At 37.8% G+C, this 13,119-nt stretch overlaps 1 protein-coding gene and 1 long non-coding RNA gene across 13 annotated transcripts in view; both read left to right on the top strand.

Annotated features, from left to right (window-relative positions):
* Lrmda (leucine rich melanocyte differentiation associated) overlaps window positions 1–13,119 on the top strand; it is a 1,025,409-nt gene that overhangs the window by 124,985 nt on the left and 887,305 nt on the right. The window lies entirely within an intron of this gene.
* LOC141424822 (uncharacterized) overlaps window positions 1–13,119 on the top strand; it is a 206,620-nt gene that overhangs the window by 99,201 nt on the left and 94,300 nt on the right. Inside the window, exon 1 of one of the 2 annotated variants that reach the window (XR_012449757.1) lies at window positions 1–13,119. This exon is cut by the window's right edge and continues 28,499 nt beyond it. The exons of the other annotated variant lie outside the window; for it this stretch is intronic. This is a non-coding gene — a long non-coding RNA (uncharacterized lncRNA). 2 annotated transcript variants of the gene reach the window in all.

Here is a 13,119-nt window from a genome sequence, read left to right on the forward strand (position 1 = left end):
TCTCCCCCCCACCCCCTTGCTACCTGGCAGAAACTATTTTGCCCTTATCTCTAATTTTGTTGTAGAGAGAGTATAAGCAATAATAGGAAGGACGAAGGGTTTTTGCTGGTTGAGATAAGGATAGCTATACAGGGAGTTGACTCACGTTAATTTTCTGTGCGTGTGTGTTACCTTCTAGGTTAATTCTTCTTGATCTAACCTTTTCTCTAGTTCCTGGTCCCCTTCTCCTATTGGCCTCAGTTGCTTTAAAGTATCTGCTTTAGTTTCTCTACATTGAGGGCAACAAATGCTATCTGGTTTTTTAGGTGTCTTACCTATCCTCACCCCTCCCTTGTGTGCTCTCGCGTTATCATGTGATCAAAGTCAAATCCCCTTGTTGTGTTTGCCCTTGATCTAATGTCCACATATGAGGGAGAACATACGATTTTTGGTCTTTTGGGCCAGGCTAACCTCACTCAGAATAATGTTCTCCAATTCCATCCATTTACCAGCAAATGATAACATTTCGTTCTTCTTCATGGCTGCATAAAATTCCATTGTGTATAGATACCACATTTTCTTAATCCATTTATCAGTAGTGGGGCATCTTGGCTGTTTCCACAACTTTGTTATTGTGAATAGTGCTGCAATAAACATGGGTGTGCAGGTGCCTCTGGAGTAACTTGTGTCACATTCTTTTGGGTATATCCCCAAGAGTAGTATTGCTGGATCATATGGTAGATCAATGTTTAGATTTTTAAGTAGCCTCCAAATTTTTTTCCAGAGTGGTTGTACTAGTTTACATTCCCACCAGCAGTGTAAGAGGGTTCCTTTTTCCCCCGCATCCTCGCCAACACCTGTTGTTGGTGGTGTTGCTGATGATGGCTATTCTAACAGGGGTGAGGTGGGATCTTAGTGTGGTTTTAATTTGCATTTCCTTTATTGCTAGAGATGGTGAGCATTTTTTCATGTGTTTTTTGGCCATTTGAATTTCTTCTTTTGAGAAAGTTCTGTTTAGTTCACTTGCCCATTTCTTTATTTCTCCCATTAATTTTGGGAGAATTTAGTTTTTTAAGTTCCCTGTATATTCTGGTTATCATCCTTTGTCCGATATGTAGCTGGCAAATATTTTCTCCCACTCTGTGGGTGTTTTGTTCAGTTTAGAGACCATTTCCTTTGTTGAGCAGAAGCTTTTTAGTTTTATGAAGTACCATTTATCTATGCTATCTCTTAGTTGCTGTGCTGCTGGGGTTCCATTGAGAAACTTCTTACCTATACCTATTAATTCCAGAGTAGTTCCTACTCTTTCCTGTATCAACTTTAGAGTTTGGGGTTTGATATTAAGATCTTTGATCCATTTTGAGTTAATATTGGTATAGCGTGATATACATGGATCTAGTTTCAGTTTTTTGCAGACTGCTAACCAGTTTTCCCAGCAGTTTTTGTTGAAGAGGCTGTCTTTTCTCTATTGTATATTTTTAGCGCCTTTGTCAAAGACAAGTTGCTTATAGTTGTGTGGCTTCATATCTGGGTCCTCTATTCTGTTCCGCTGGTCTTCATGTCTGTTTTTGTGCCAGTACCATGCCGTTTTTATTGTTATTGCTTTGTAATATAGTTTGAAGTTGGGTATCGTGATACCTCCTGCATTGTTCTTTTGACTGAGTATTGCCTTGGCTATTCGTGGCCTCTTGTGTTTCCATATAAATTTAACAGTAGATTTTTCAATCTCTTTAATGAATGTCATTGGAATTTTGATGGGAATTGCATTAAACATGTAGATTACTTTGGGGAGTATCGACATTTTTACTATGTTGATTCTACCAATCCATAAGCATGGGAGATCTTTCCACTTTCTGTAGTCTTCCTTAATCTCTTTCTTCAGAAGTTTATAGTTTTCCTTGTAGAGGTCTTTCACATCCTTTGTTAGGTTTACACCTAGGTATTTGATTTTTTTTGAGGCTATTGTAAATGGAATTGTTTTCATATATTCTTTTTCAGTTTGTTCATTATTAGTGTATAGAAATGCTAATGATTTTTCTATGTTGATTTTATATCCTGCTACCTTGCTATAGCTATTGATGGTGTCTAGGAGCTTTTGAGTAGAGTTTTTTGGGTCTTTAAGGTATAGGATCATGTTGTCTGCAAATAGGGATATTTTGACAGTTTCTTTACCTATTTGTATTTCTTTTATTCCTTTTTCTTGCCTAATTGCTCTGGCTAGGAATTCCAGTACTGTGTTGAATAGGAGTGGGCATCCTTGTTTAGTTCCTGATTTTAAAGGGAATGGTTTCAGTTTTTCTCCATTCAGTATAATGTTGGCTGTAGGTTTGTCATATATAGCTTTTATAATGTTGAGGTACTTTCCTTCTATTCCTAGTTTTTTTAGAGCTTTTATCATGAAATGGTGTTGGATCTTATCAAAGGCTTTTTCTGCATCTATTGAGATGATCATGTGGTTTTTGTCTTTGCTCCTGTTAATGTGGTTTATTACGTTTATTGATTTTTGTATGTTGAACCACCCCTGCATTCCTGGGATGAAGCCTACTTGGTCGTGGTGAATGATCTTTTTGATGTGTTGTTGAATTTGGCTTGCCGTTATTTTATTGAGGATTTTTGCATCAATGTTCATTAAGGAGACTGGCCTATAGTTCTCCTTTTTGGAGGTGTCTTTGCCTGGTTTTGGGATAAGTGTAATACTGGCTTCATAAAATGTGTTAGGCAGTTTTTCTTCCCTTTCCATTTCATGGAACAGTTTAAGGAGGGTTGGTATCAGTTCTTCTTTAAAGGTCTGATAGAATTCAGCAGAGAATCCATCAGGTCCTGGACTTTTCTTTTGGGGGAGACTCTTGATTGCTGCTTCAATTTCATTTTGTGTTATAGATCTATTCAGGTGATTAATATCCTCTTGGTTCAGTTTTGGATGATCATATGTATCTAGAAATCTGTCCTATTCTTTAAGATTTTTGAATTTATTTGAATATAGGTTCTCGAAGTAGTCTCTGATGATTTCCTGGACTTCCATGGTGTTTGTTGTTATCTCCCCTTTTACATTCCTGATTCTATTAATTTGGGTTTTTTCTCTCCTCATTTTAGTCAGGTTTGCCAGGGGTCTATCAATCTTGTTTATTTTTTCAAAGAACCAACTTTTTGTTTCATTGATTCTTTGTATGGTTTTTTGGTTTCTGTTTCATTGATTTTAGCTCTTATTTTTATTATTTCTCTCCTTCTATTTGTTTTGGGATTTGCTTGTTCTTGTTTTTCTAGGAGTTTGAGATGTATCATTAAGTCATTGATTTAGGATCCTTCAGTCTTTTTAATATATGCACTCATGGCTATAAACTTTCCTCTCAGGACTGCCTTAGCTGTGTCCCATAGGTTCCGGTAGGTTGTGTTTTCATTTTCATTGACTTCCAGGAACTTTTAAATTTCCTCTTTTATTTCATCAGTGACCCATTGTTCATTAAGTAATGAGTTATTCAGTTTCCAGCTGTTTGCATGTTTTTTGTCTTTACTTTTGTTGTTGAGTTCTAGTTTTATTGCATTGTGATCATATAGAATGCATGGTATGATTTCTGTTTTCTTATATTTGCTGAGGCTTGCTTTGTGCCCTAGTATATGATCAAAGGTTCCATGGGCTGCTGAAAAGAATGTATATTGTGTAGAAGTTGGATGAAATGTTCTGTAGACATCAAGTAGGTCCATTTGATCTATTGTATATTTTAGATCTTGGATTTCTTTATTGATTTTTTGTTTGGGTGACCTATCTATTGATGATAATGGAGTGTTAAAGTCTCCCACAACCACTGTGTTGGAGTTAATATATGCTTTTAGGTCTTTCAGGGTATGTTTGATGAAATTGGGTGCGTTGACATTGGGTGCATACAGATTGATGATTATTATTTCCTTTTGGTCTATTTCCCCTTTTATTAGTATGTAATATCCTACTTTATCTCATTTGATCAATGTAGGTTTGAAGTCTACTTTGTCAGAGATAAGTATTGCTACTCATGCCTGTTTTCAGGGGCCATTGGCCTGGTAAATCTTCCAGCCTTTCATCCTAAGCCTATGCTTATTTCTGTCAGTGAGATGGATCTCCTGTAAGCAACAAATTGTTGGATCTTCCTTTTTAATCCATTTCATCAAATGGTGCCTTTTGATGGGGGAATTAAGTCCATTAACATTAAGTGTTAGTACTGATAGGTATGTAGTGATTCCTGTCATTTAGTTGTCTTAGTTGTTTGAAGGTTTGATTGTGTGTACCTAAGTTGAGGTTACTCTCTACTTTCTAGCTTTTTCTTTTCCTGTAGTTTGGTGCTGCCTGCCCTTTCATGGTTATGTTGGTTTTCACTTTCTGTATGCAGAATCCCCTGAAGAATCTTTTGTAGTGATGGCTTTGTGGTCACATATTGTTTTAGTTTCTGCTTATCATGGAAGACTTTTATTGCTCCATCTATTTTGAATGATAGTTTTGCTGGGTAGAGTATCCTGGGGTTGAAGTTATTTTCATTCAATGCCTGGAAGATCTCACCCCACGCTCTTCTTGCTTTTAATGTTTCTGTTGAGAAGTCTGCTGTGATTTTGATGGGTTTACCTTTGTATGTTATTTGTTTTTTCTCTCTTACAGCCTTCAATATTCTTTCCCTAGTTTCTGTATTTGTTGTTTTAATGATGATATGCTGTGTGCTGGTTCTCTTTTGATCTGGTCTGTTTGGTGTTCTGGAGGTAATTTGCCTTTTGTATTCCAAACTGCAGTTACAGAGTTAACATATTAAAAGTTTTGGACTTTCCATGTATTTTCTCTCCCTTCTGTCTTTTTCTTTTCTTTTTTCTCTTGTTTTGGAGGTATTAGATTTACTGGGATTTGAACTCAGTGTCTTGTGCTTGCTAGGCAGACCTGCTACATTTGAGCCACTCTGTCAGCCCTGTTCTGGTTATTTTTGATGTGGGGCTTTCTTTATACCCAGGCCGGCCTGGACTGTAATCCTCCTATTTGTGCTTCCCCATGTAGTTGGAATGATAGGAATGCATCACTGCACTCAGTCATTGGTTGACATGGGGTCTTGCGAACTTTTTGTTCAGGGTGGCCTCCAGCTGTGATCCTCCTTATCCTTGCCTCCTGAGTAGCTAGGATTGCAGGAGTGAGACACTACACCTGATGCTTCTGCCTTTTTCTTGCTCATACTAAGATAGTTTTGCTTTTCAAGTTTGTTTGGAAGTGTTGTCTTACCCAGCCATAGCTGAAATGTAATATTGTGTCACTATAAGACTCGTGTGAGACCCAAAGGGAAAAAGTATGCAAAAAAATTTTTGTTTTGAATTCAAGTGGCAATAAAGTCTACATGAGATCTGCAGCTGTGTGTGAACAGGTGCTCTTTGTTTGTTGTATTCTCTCACAAATACATGAATTCTTTACCTGATGAGACCAAGAACGTCTAGCCCCAGACTCAGTGTCCTGAATCTGATAACCTTACAGCAGACCCTTGGTATCCACAGGTATACGGTTCTGAGGAGACCTCTGTTAAAGAAAAACCAATACTCACGATGCACAGAGTTTAAACACAACTGACAATAATGCTTGACTGAGAGATTGTCTGCATCAACTGAGTTATGTGTGTATCGAGTGCACAGGAATTTATTTTTGACTATGCTTGGTCAAAACCATGTGTAATGAATCCACAGATAAGGCTTGGTTTACTGCGCTTAGATTTAAACTTTAAATTGCTGGGGTCAAGTAATATTAAAGGACAGAGGAACTGAAATCATATGCTGAATCCCCTTATTACATTTATCAAAGCTCTCAGGGTGAGTTTCTAGGAGAGAGGACTTCTTTAAAAACAACACTGATTCTATATTGTCTGTTCCATTGTTCATTCCTTCTCCTCCACCAGTATTCCTGAAAGAGTTATTCACTGCCCCTCTTTGCCTTTACCTGCTCACCCCCTATTCACTTTTCTCGGTTGTCTAAATGTGGTTGAAGGACCTGCAACATTGGCATCCCTTGGGAGCTTGTCAGAAATGCTGAGTTGCAGGCCCCACCCCAGACTTACAGAGTCAGAATCCTCATTTTAACAAGATTCTCAAGTGATTTATGGCGCAGTAAAGTCTGAGAAGCACCACTAAGGCTAAACCACTTTCTTGAAGGCCTCACATGGCCTTGCAAACATAAAATCTAATAGCCAGTTCTCTCTTCCTTCTCCTTGACTAGTCTATCACTGGACACAATTGTTTTTCTTCAAAGTTCATCTCTTTTGATTTTTCTAACATAGTTTTATCCAGATTTCCTTTACACTTTGCTTGCCATTTCTTCCTTGGGTAATTTTCTGTCCTCTTCCTCTTACCAACTTCAAAGTTCTGATATTGTCTCCAGCTTTACTTTCTTTCTTCCAAGGTCCAATTCTACTGTTCCAGGTAACTGGTCCATCAGCTAGACCTCTGGAACCTCAAGAATACTCGATATAAACCAACTCTTATATTGTGTTCAATTCTGGGCCCTACATTTGAAGTTGGAAGTAGAGAAATTAGAGTCTTGTTAGGGGGAGTATGATAAGAATCATTTGGCCAGGATGTGGTTGAGTATGGAGAGCTCACTGGGTATTTCTTGAGGATCTTCCAAATCCACCTTTATTGTCTACTCCATGGAAGGGAATTACTGTCTTATTGTAGTTTCTCTGAAGGCATTTAGCACAATGCTTTGCTCATAGCATGTGGCAATAAATATTGTCGAGTGATTGTTATATAATGTTAGTTTTGTCTCTTGGTCCAGAACACAATTCCTTTGAGGGAATACCACAAGTTATGTTTCTTTTTATATCATCCCAGCATCATGCGTGGGACTGGATTTTTAGCAGGTACTCAAATACAAGTTGAATCCACAAAACTAAATGTTGGGAGAAATCCATGGAATCCCTCATACTTACTCTTCAGATTTCCCCTTTCCTGTTAAATAAAAACAAGGAAACAGTGTGGTGTGAAGGAACACTGGGCTAGGAGTCAACAGCCTTAGTTTCCAGTGCTGCTTCTTTGCCCAGGGCAAATAAGAACACACATTCAAGATTTGAGGATGAGGACAGTTGGGGGAGGGAGGAGGGAAGAGAATGTCATGGCTGCTAAAATTTAGGGTCAGGCATCTGAATGTAGCAGCTGGGCTCTCCCAGTCTTTGGTATTGGTTATGGTAATGAAATGCTTTAAAATGACAGTTAAGATACTTAATCATTTGCAAGTTTAAGTTCCTTTCAATTGGCCTGGAAGCAGCAGAAATTGCATAGTTTGCTTCCTGGGAGATTGTAGCCCAAGACCAATAACTCACTTGTGTCTGTACAGCTGTTGTGTGCTATTCACTGGCAGGTGTGACTAATTCCACGGCTGACACCACCTCTTGGATGAATGTGGGCTTCCAAAGCTCTCGTTCGTGAGTATCTGTGAGAGAGCATTGTTGGAACGGAGCTGAGCTCCTCTTTGTTGTTACTGGTGGGGCTGAACCCATTTGAGACACTTGGATTAATGTTGGCACTATTTCTCCTCGGGCGTCCGTTCACCACAGGGCCTCTCCTGGCAAATGCCCACAATTCTTGGTGCTCTTTCTCTGTATTGTCTTGGCTTTCTAGAATGGGAAGGCGTGTTTCTGAAGGTTCTGAAAGCACATTTGTTTGAAAAGTGACATGATAGTGGCTGTGAGAGGTCAAACCTGAAAACATAAGGCCAGGTTTGGGAGTGCCACGATGTCATAAGAAAATACTGGGTTTTCTAGACGTGGTGAAGTGGCTAAGAAAGTACATTTAAACAAATCTGATAGCTACTGTTTAAAAAGTTAAAAGTTGAGGTGGCTTTTACCCTTAATTGTGTTTAGCTTTGTTTTTTAAAAGAGGAATACAGAAAAAAAATCATGTTTCATTAATGTGTCAGTTTAGCAATTAAAGTAATAAAAACCCAGATATAAAATTTTCATACATTTACGTAGTATAGAAGACATTGAACAAAAGTCCTTTAAAACAGTTCCTATTTTCATTTCCCTTAGCAGGTGCTACATATCAAGCTACTGTTTTTACCTAACTAAAATGAACTGGAAAGTGATCCCAGTTGGTGGCGTGCCTGCAGACAAATCACATAATTGTTTTTGCCTTCTGATTTTAGGACAAATGCGATCAGGTGATGCGAAAGTTACTCAGGGACTGTTGAGGTGAGGTGTAGTTAGCTAGCCAGTGGGAAACATCAGTTTTCACCATTGCTGACTGGATCACTCACGTGGTTAGATGCGATTCTGGTGAAGGCCTGGCTAAAGCTGTTCTCCAGGCTGGTGGAAGGAAGCAGTATGGGTAATTCAAAGTGAGCAGATAATCCACAAGAGAGTTCTGTTTTGCTTTGGATGGTGCATATATTGACAAGACTTTATATTTGCGTGGCTATGTCTGGTTTAAAAAGTTCTGCTGTGGACCTCTGGTCTAAAAGCTGGAAACTGAAACAGAAAGCCAGGGGTTAGTCCCAGTTTTTACATTGCTTTTTTCACTGACCTGTTTTCCTCATCTCTAACATGGGACTAGTAATTAAACCAATCAATCCCTGGTCAGATGGGATTGCGAGTTTAAGATTTTGAAAGTACCTCTATAAGTTGAAAGAACTCAGCACTGGTATATTTACTTCTATAAATACCTTTACTGATGACTTCTCTCCTATAAGGAGCTCTGCCATACCTGGAGAGAGAGACTCTGGTAGATAGGAGAGAAGGTGTAGGTGTCCCCTTTGTTTACCTTATATTACAGTTACTAGTTTCTTGGGTTGCTTTTGTGTGTGTGTGTATGTGATGTTGAGGATTGAGCTCAGGGTCTTGTACTAGGCAAGTGCTGTACCACTGAAGTACATCCCTAGCCCCTTTTGGATTGCTTTAAAAATGGGTAGGATATCTTGAATTTGTATTGATTGAGTAAAAAAAAATACGATAGAACAGGAAGTAGAGAAACTAGCACGAAATTATTTCCTACATCTAAATCATGATGAGGGAAATGGTAAATCATGCTCTCAACGTGTTTATCTGAAGTGTTTTAACTACGTCTAATGGTGGAATTTAAATTTGGGTCTGTGACTCATCACAAAGGTTGAGAAATGCTGAATTAACAGATAGTCTCTTGTTCTCAGGACATTGTGATAACACCCATATTTAAAAGGTTTCTTTTGTCAAGTTGCCAGCCCTGGTGCCACTGACTTGTGCAAAGTCTCATCTGTAAGATGTGGGAGTCATATTAAATACTCTTTCAGAAGTCCCTTTTGGCTCTAAAATTCCATTATCATAACTTCAATTTCTCATTGGAGAGATGAAAGCATTTAATTCACTTTAGCCAGTCATTTCCACAACTTCCCTCTGATCTGATAATGTTGAAATAATTTGGAAATGGTAGTTAGTGAAATACACATTTCTTTGACATTTTAGCTAATCTGGAAGTGACTGGATAGCCTGAAGGGAGAAAGCTTTTATAGGGGTATCTGGGAAGCTTTAAATAGCTGCATAAATTGACCACAGTTTGGGTTGCTGCATGGGAAGTGTTCAGATCTGTCATCTTCAGGGATTAATTAGAAAGCACATGGATGGTCCTTTGTCCTTCTAGTTTGGTTTTGAGTGAGCAAAATAGAGAGGTAGATCAGCTAGCATGCTGTGGGCTTTAGTTAAAGCAGTTGGGCTTAGAGAGTGCATTAGTTTAACAAGTTCCCTTTTAAAGTTTCCAGTGTTGTATTCTGTCTGCCACACTGTGTGGAGATAAGATCATAGTGGTGAGTTTTGAAGCAGATGACAAGTGGGGAAAATACTATTTGTAGTCTTCCCAGCAGACCTTTCTTTCTTGCTGGTAAAGCTGTGATGTTTGGATGTCTCCCTGTCTCCACATTACCCAGCTTGGGGGGTGGGGTGGGTGGTGTTAAATCTGCACTGTTTTAAGATCAGTATTGGGATCCTTTTCCCCTTGCCTGTGACTAGTTTAGACATTGGCTGTGACTCTGGGCTAGTGAGTACAAGGAGGAATCTGCAAAGAGGCTTCAGGGAGAGTTTTGTTGCTCTTAAGAAGAGATGCAAGAAAAAGACATGGTTCTACTTTTACCGTTGGATTCTGTTGAGTCTATAGAAGACTTCTGGGACTTCAGTCACCTTACCACTGTGAGGTTTGATAGTCTGATAGCTGGCACACTGAGGGTGGCAAAGGGATAACATGAAGAGATCCTGGAAACTTAACTCTGCTTCTCTTGCTCTGATTTCTGAGCTTCTTAATCCTGTTTGACCCAAATGATCTTTGTTGCCTTAGTCTTTAGGCATGGATCCATTCAAAATTCACCACTGTTATTACTTTGCAATACTCATTTATTTTTTATTTTTATTTTATTTTATTGTTTTATTATTCATATGTGCATACAACGCTTGGGTCATTTCTCCCCCTTGCCCCACCCCCTCCCTTACTACCCACTCCACCCCCTTCCTGTCCCCCCATTCCCTCAATACCCAGCAGAAACTATTTTGCCCTTATCTCTAATTTTGTTGTAGAGAGAGTATAAGCAATAATAGGAAGGAACAAGGGTTTTTGCTAGTTGAGATAAGGATAGCTATACAGGGAGTTGACTCGCATTGCTTTCTTGTACCTTTGTGTTACATTCTAACTTAATTCTTCTTGAACTAACCTCTTCTCTAGTTTCTGCATTAGTTCCTTTGCATTGAGGACATCAAATGCTATCTTGTTTTTTTTTTTTTTTTTTTTACCTATCCTCACACCTCCCTTGTGTGCTCTCGCTTTATCATGTGCTCAAAGTCCAATCCCCTTGTTGTGTTTGCCCTTGATCTAGTGTCCGCATATGAGGGAGAACATATGATTTTTGGTCTTCTGGGTCTGGCTAACCTCACTCAGGATGATGTTCTCCAGTTCCATTCATTTACCTGCAAATGATAAGATTTCATTCTTCTTTATGATTTGCCTTCTTTTCTAACTTCATTTCCCTTCACCACTTCCAGATTATATGTAGCAAAGCATGGCCTTTGTTTTACTTATTCTTATATATCCAGAAAATTGAACACTGTCTAGCACACAGGAGAGTGTTCAACAGATATTTGTTAAATGATGTTTTATCAGTTTATTGCTTCTTTCCTTCTAGTTTCAATTTCTGCTGAGTATAGAGTGGTTTTGTAGGTCTTTCAGCAATGATTTAGATGTAGGAATTTTCTCATTTTATCTGAAAACTGAAGGTTTAGCTGGGTATAGAATTGTAGCTGATAGTTATTTTTTCTCTGGACACTTTGGTATTGTTTTGTTATGTACTCAATGCATTGTGTCTCACTCCTTCCCTAAAATTTGTAAATTGAAGCCGTAACTCCAATGTGACTTATTTGGAGGTAGATTTGTAGGAAGTAAATAGTGTTACTGTACCCTTATGTCCAGTACTGTTTTTTGAAATTGGGAATACCAATGTTTAGTGCATATATATTTATAATTGCTGTACTTCTTGATGTATTTTTTTTTTTTTTTACCAATACATAGTGATCTTACTTGTCTTTTCTAGTTTTTGGTTTGAAGTCTGCTTTATTGGATAAGAGTTTAGCTACTCCTGCTTGTTTCTGGATTCCATTTGCTTGGGATATCATTTTCCATCCTTTCACTTTCAGTCTGTATATGTCTTTGCCAGTGAGATGTGTTTGTTGCAGGCAGAAAACAGTTGGGTCTTGTTTTCTAAAATCTAATCAGCCAGTCTGTATCTTTTAACTGGAGAAATTTACATTCAGTGTTATTATGGAAATGCAGTACTAATTCCTGTCATTTTGTTGTTTTTCTAATGTTTGATTCTTTCAGAATTCTCTTTTGCTTATCTATTCTTCTAGAGGACTTATTATTTTCTGTGTCCACATGGTTGTGTTTATCTGCTTCTTCTGTGTAGGATTCCTTTAACAATTCTCTGCAATCCTGACTTAGTGGTCATGGATTGTTTGACTTTATGCTTAGGTTGGAAGGCCTTTATTTCTCCTTCAATTATGAATGATAGATTTGTTGAATATGGCAATCTAGGTTTTGGCAGTTTTTTTCTTTCAGGGCTTGAAAGATGTCATTCTATTATCTCCTGGTATTTAAAGTTTTGGTTGAGAAATCTGCTATTGTTCTAATTGTCCTTCCTTTATAAGTGACTTGGAACTTCTCTCTTGCAACTTTCAATACTGTTTTCTATTTTAACTAGAATATGGCATAGGGAGGTTATTTTCTTGCTATGTCTAAAGTTCTAAATGCCTCCTGTACCTGGTCACTCATATCTTTCCTAAAATTTGGGTACTTTTGTATGATTATTTCAATGAGGAGATTTTTCTCTACCTATCATCTTTACTTCAGCATCTTCTTCTATAGCAAAAAATGTAGGTTTGGTTATTTTCCTTTTATTTCTTGCAATTCTAGGACCTTGCAAGTACTGAGCTATATCCATAGCTTTTAGGTTTGGTCTTTTAATAATGTCTCAGAGGTCTTTGATGTTCTGTTCATAATTTTTTCTTTAATATTGTTTGAATTTTCTAATTCATCAATGTTGTCTTCAAGCCTTGAAATTCTGTCTTCTGCCTGACTGGTGAAGCTTCCCACTAAATTTAAAAAATTGACTTATGAGCTTTTCATTTTCAAGATTTTTCTTTTAAAAAAATCTTTTGATTGAACTTCTCATTTATATCCTGTATTGTCTTCTTTAATTCATTCACTAGTTTTTCTGTATTTTCTTGGACTTTTTTGATCTTTTTAGAAACCATTCTTTTGAATTTCTTATTCAGCATTTCATTTATCTGTCAAGTCAGTTGCTCAAGAATTACAAACTTTTGGAGGAGTCTTGTCTTGTTTTTGCATATTTCTTGCATTTTTGTTTGCATTTGTGCATCTTTTGGGGGTGGATAGCTCTTCTATTTTTATGTGAGAACCTTTTTAGGGAATAGCCTTCTCTTGCTGATGTGGCCTACGATATCAGATTGTTGTGAAGTATTGAATATATTTCTAATTGGATTTTGTAGTATAGTTTCCCTGTTACTTCTTTAGTGGGGATTAGTGTATGTTGATGCAGTGTATACTGTGTCAGAGCCTAAGGGTCCTGCTTTCTTTGTCTCATAAGAGTAGGGTATGTCTAATAGATTGGTAAATGAGTTGTAGATT

Source organism: Castor canadensis, chromosome 7 (assembly GCF_047511655.1).
Source record: "Castor canadensis chromosome 7, mCasCan1.hap1v2, whole genome shotgun sequence".
Lineage (NCBI taxonomy): Eukaryota > Metazoa > Chordata > Mammalia > Rodentia > Castoridae > Castor > Castor canadensis.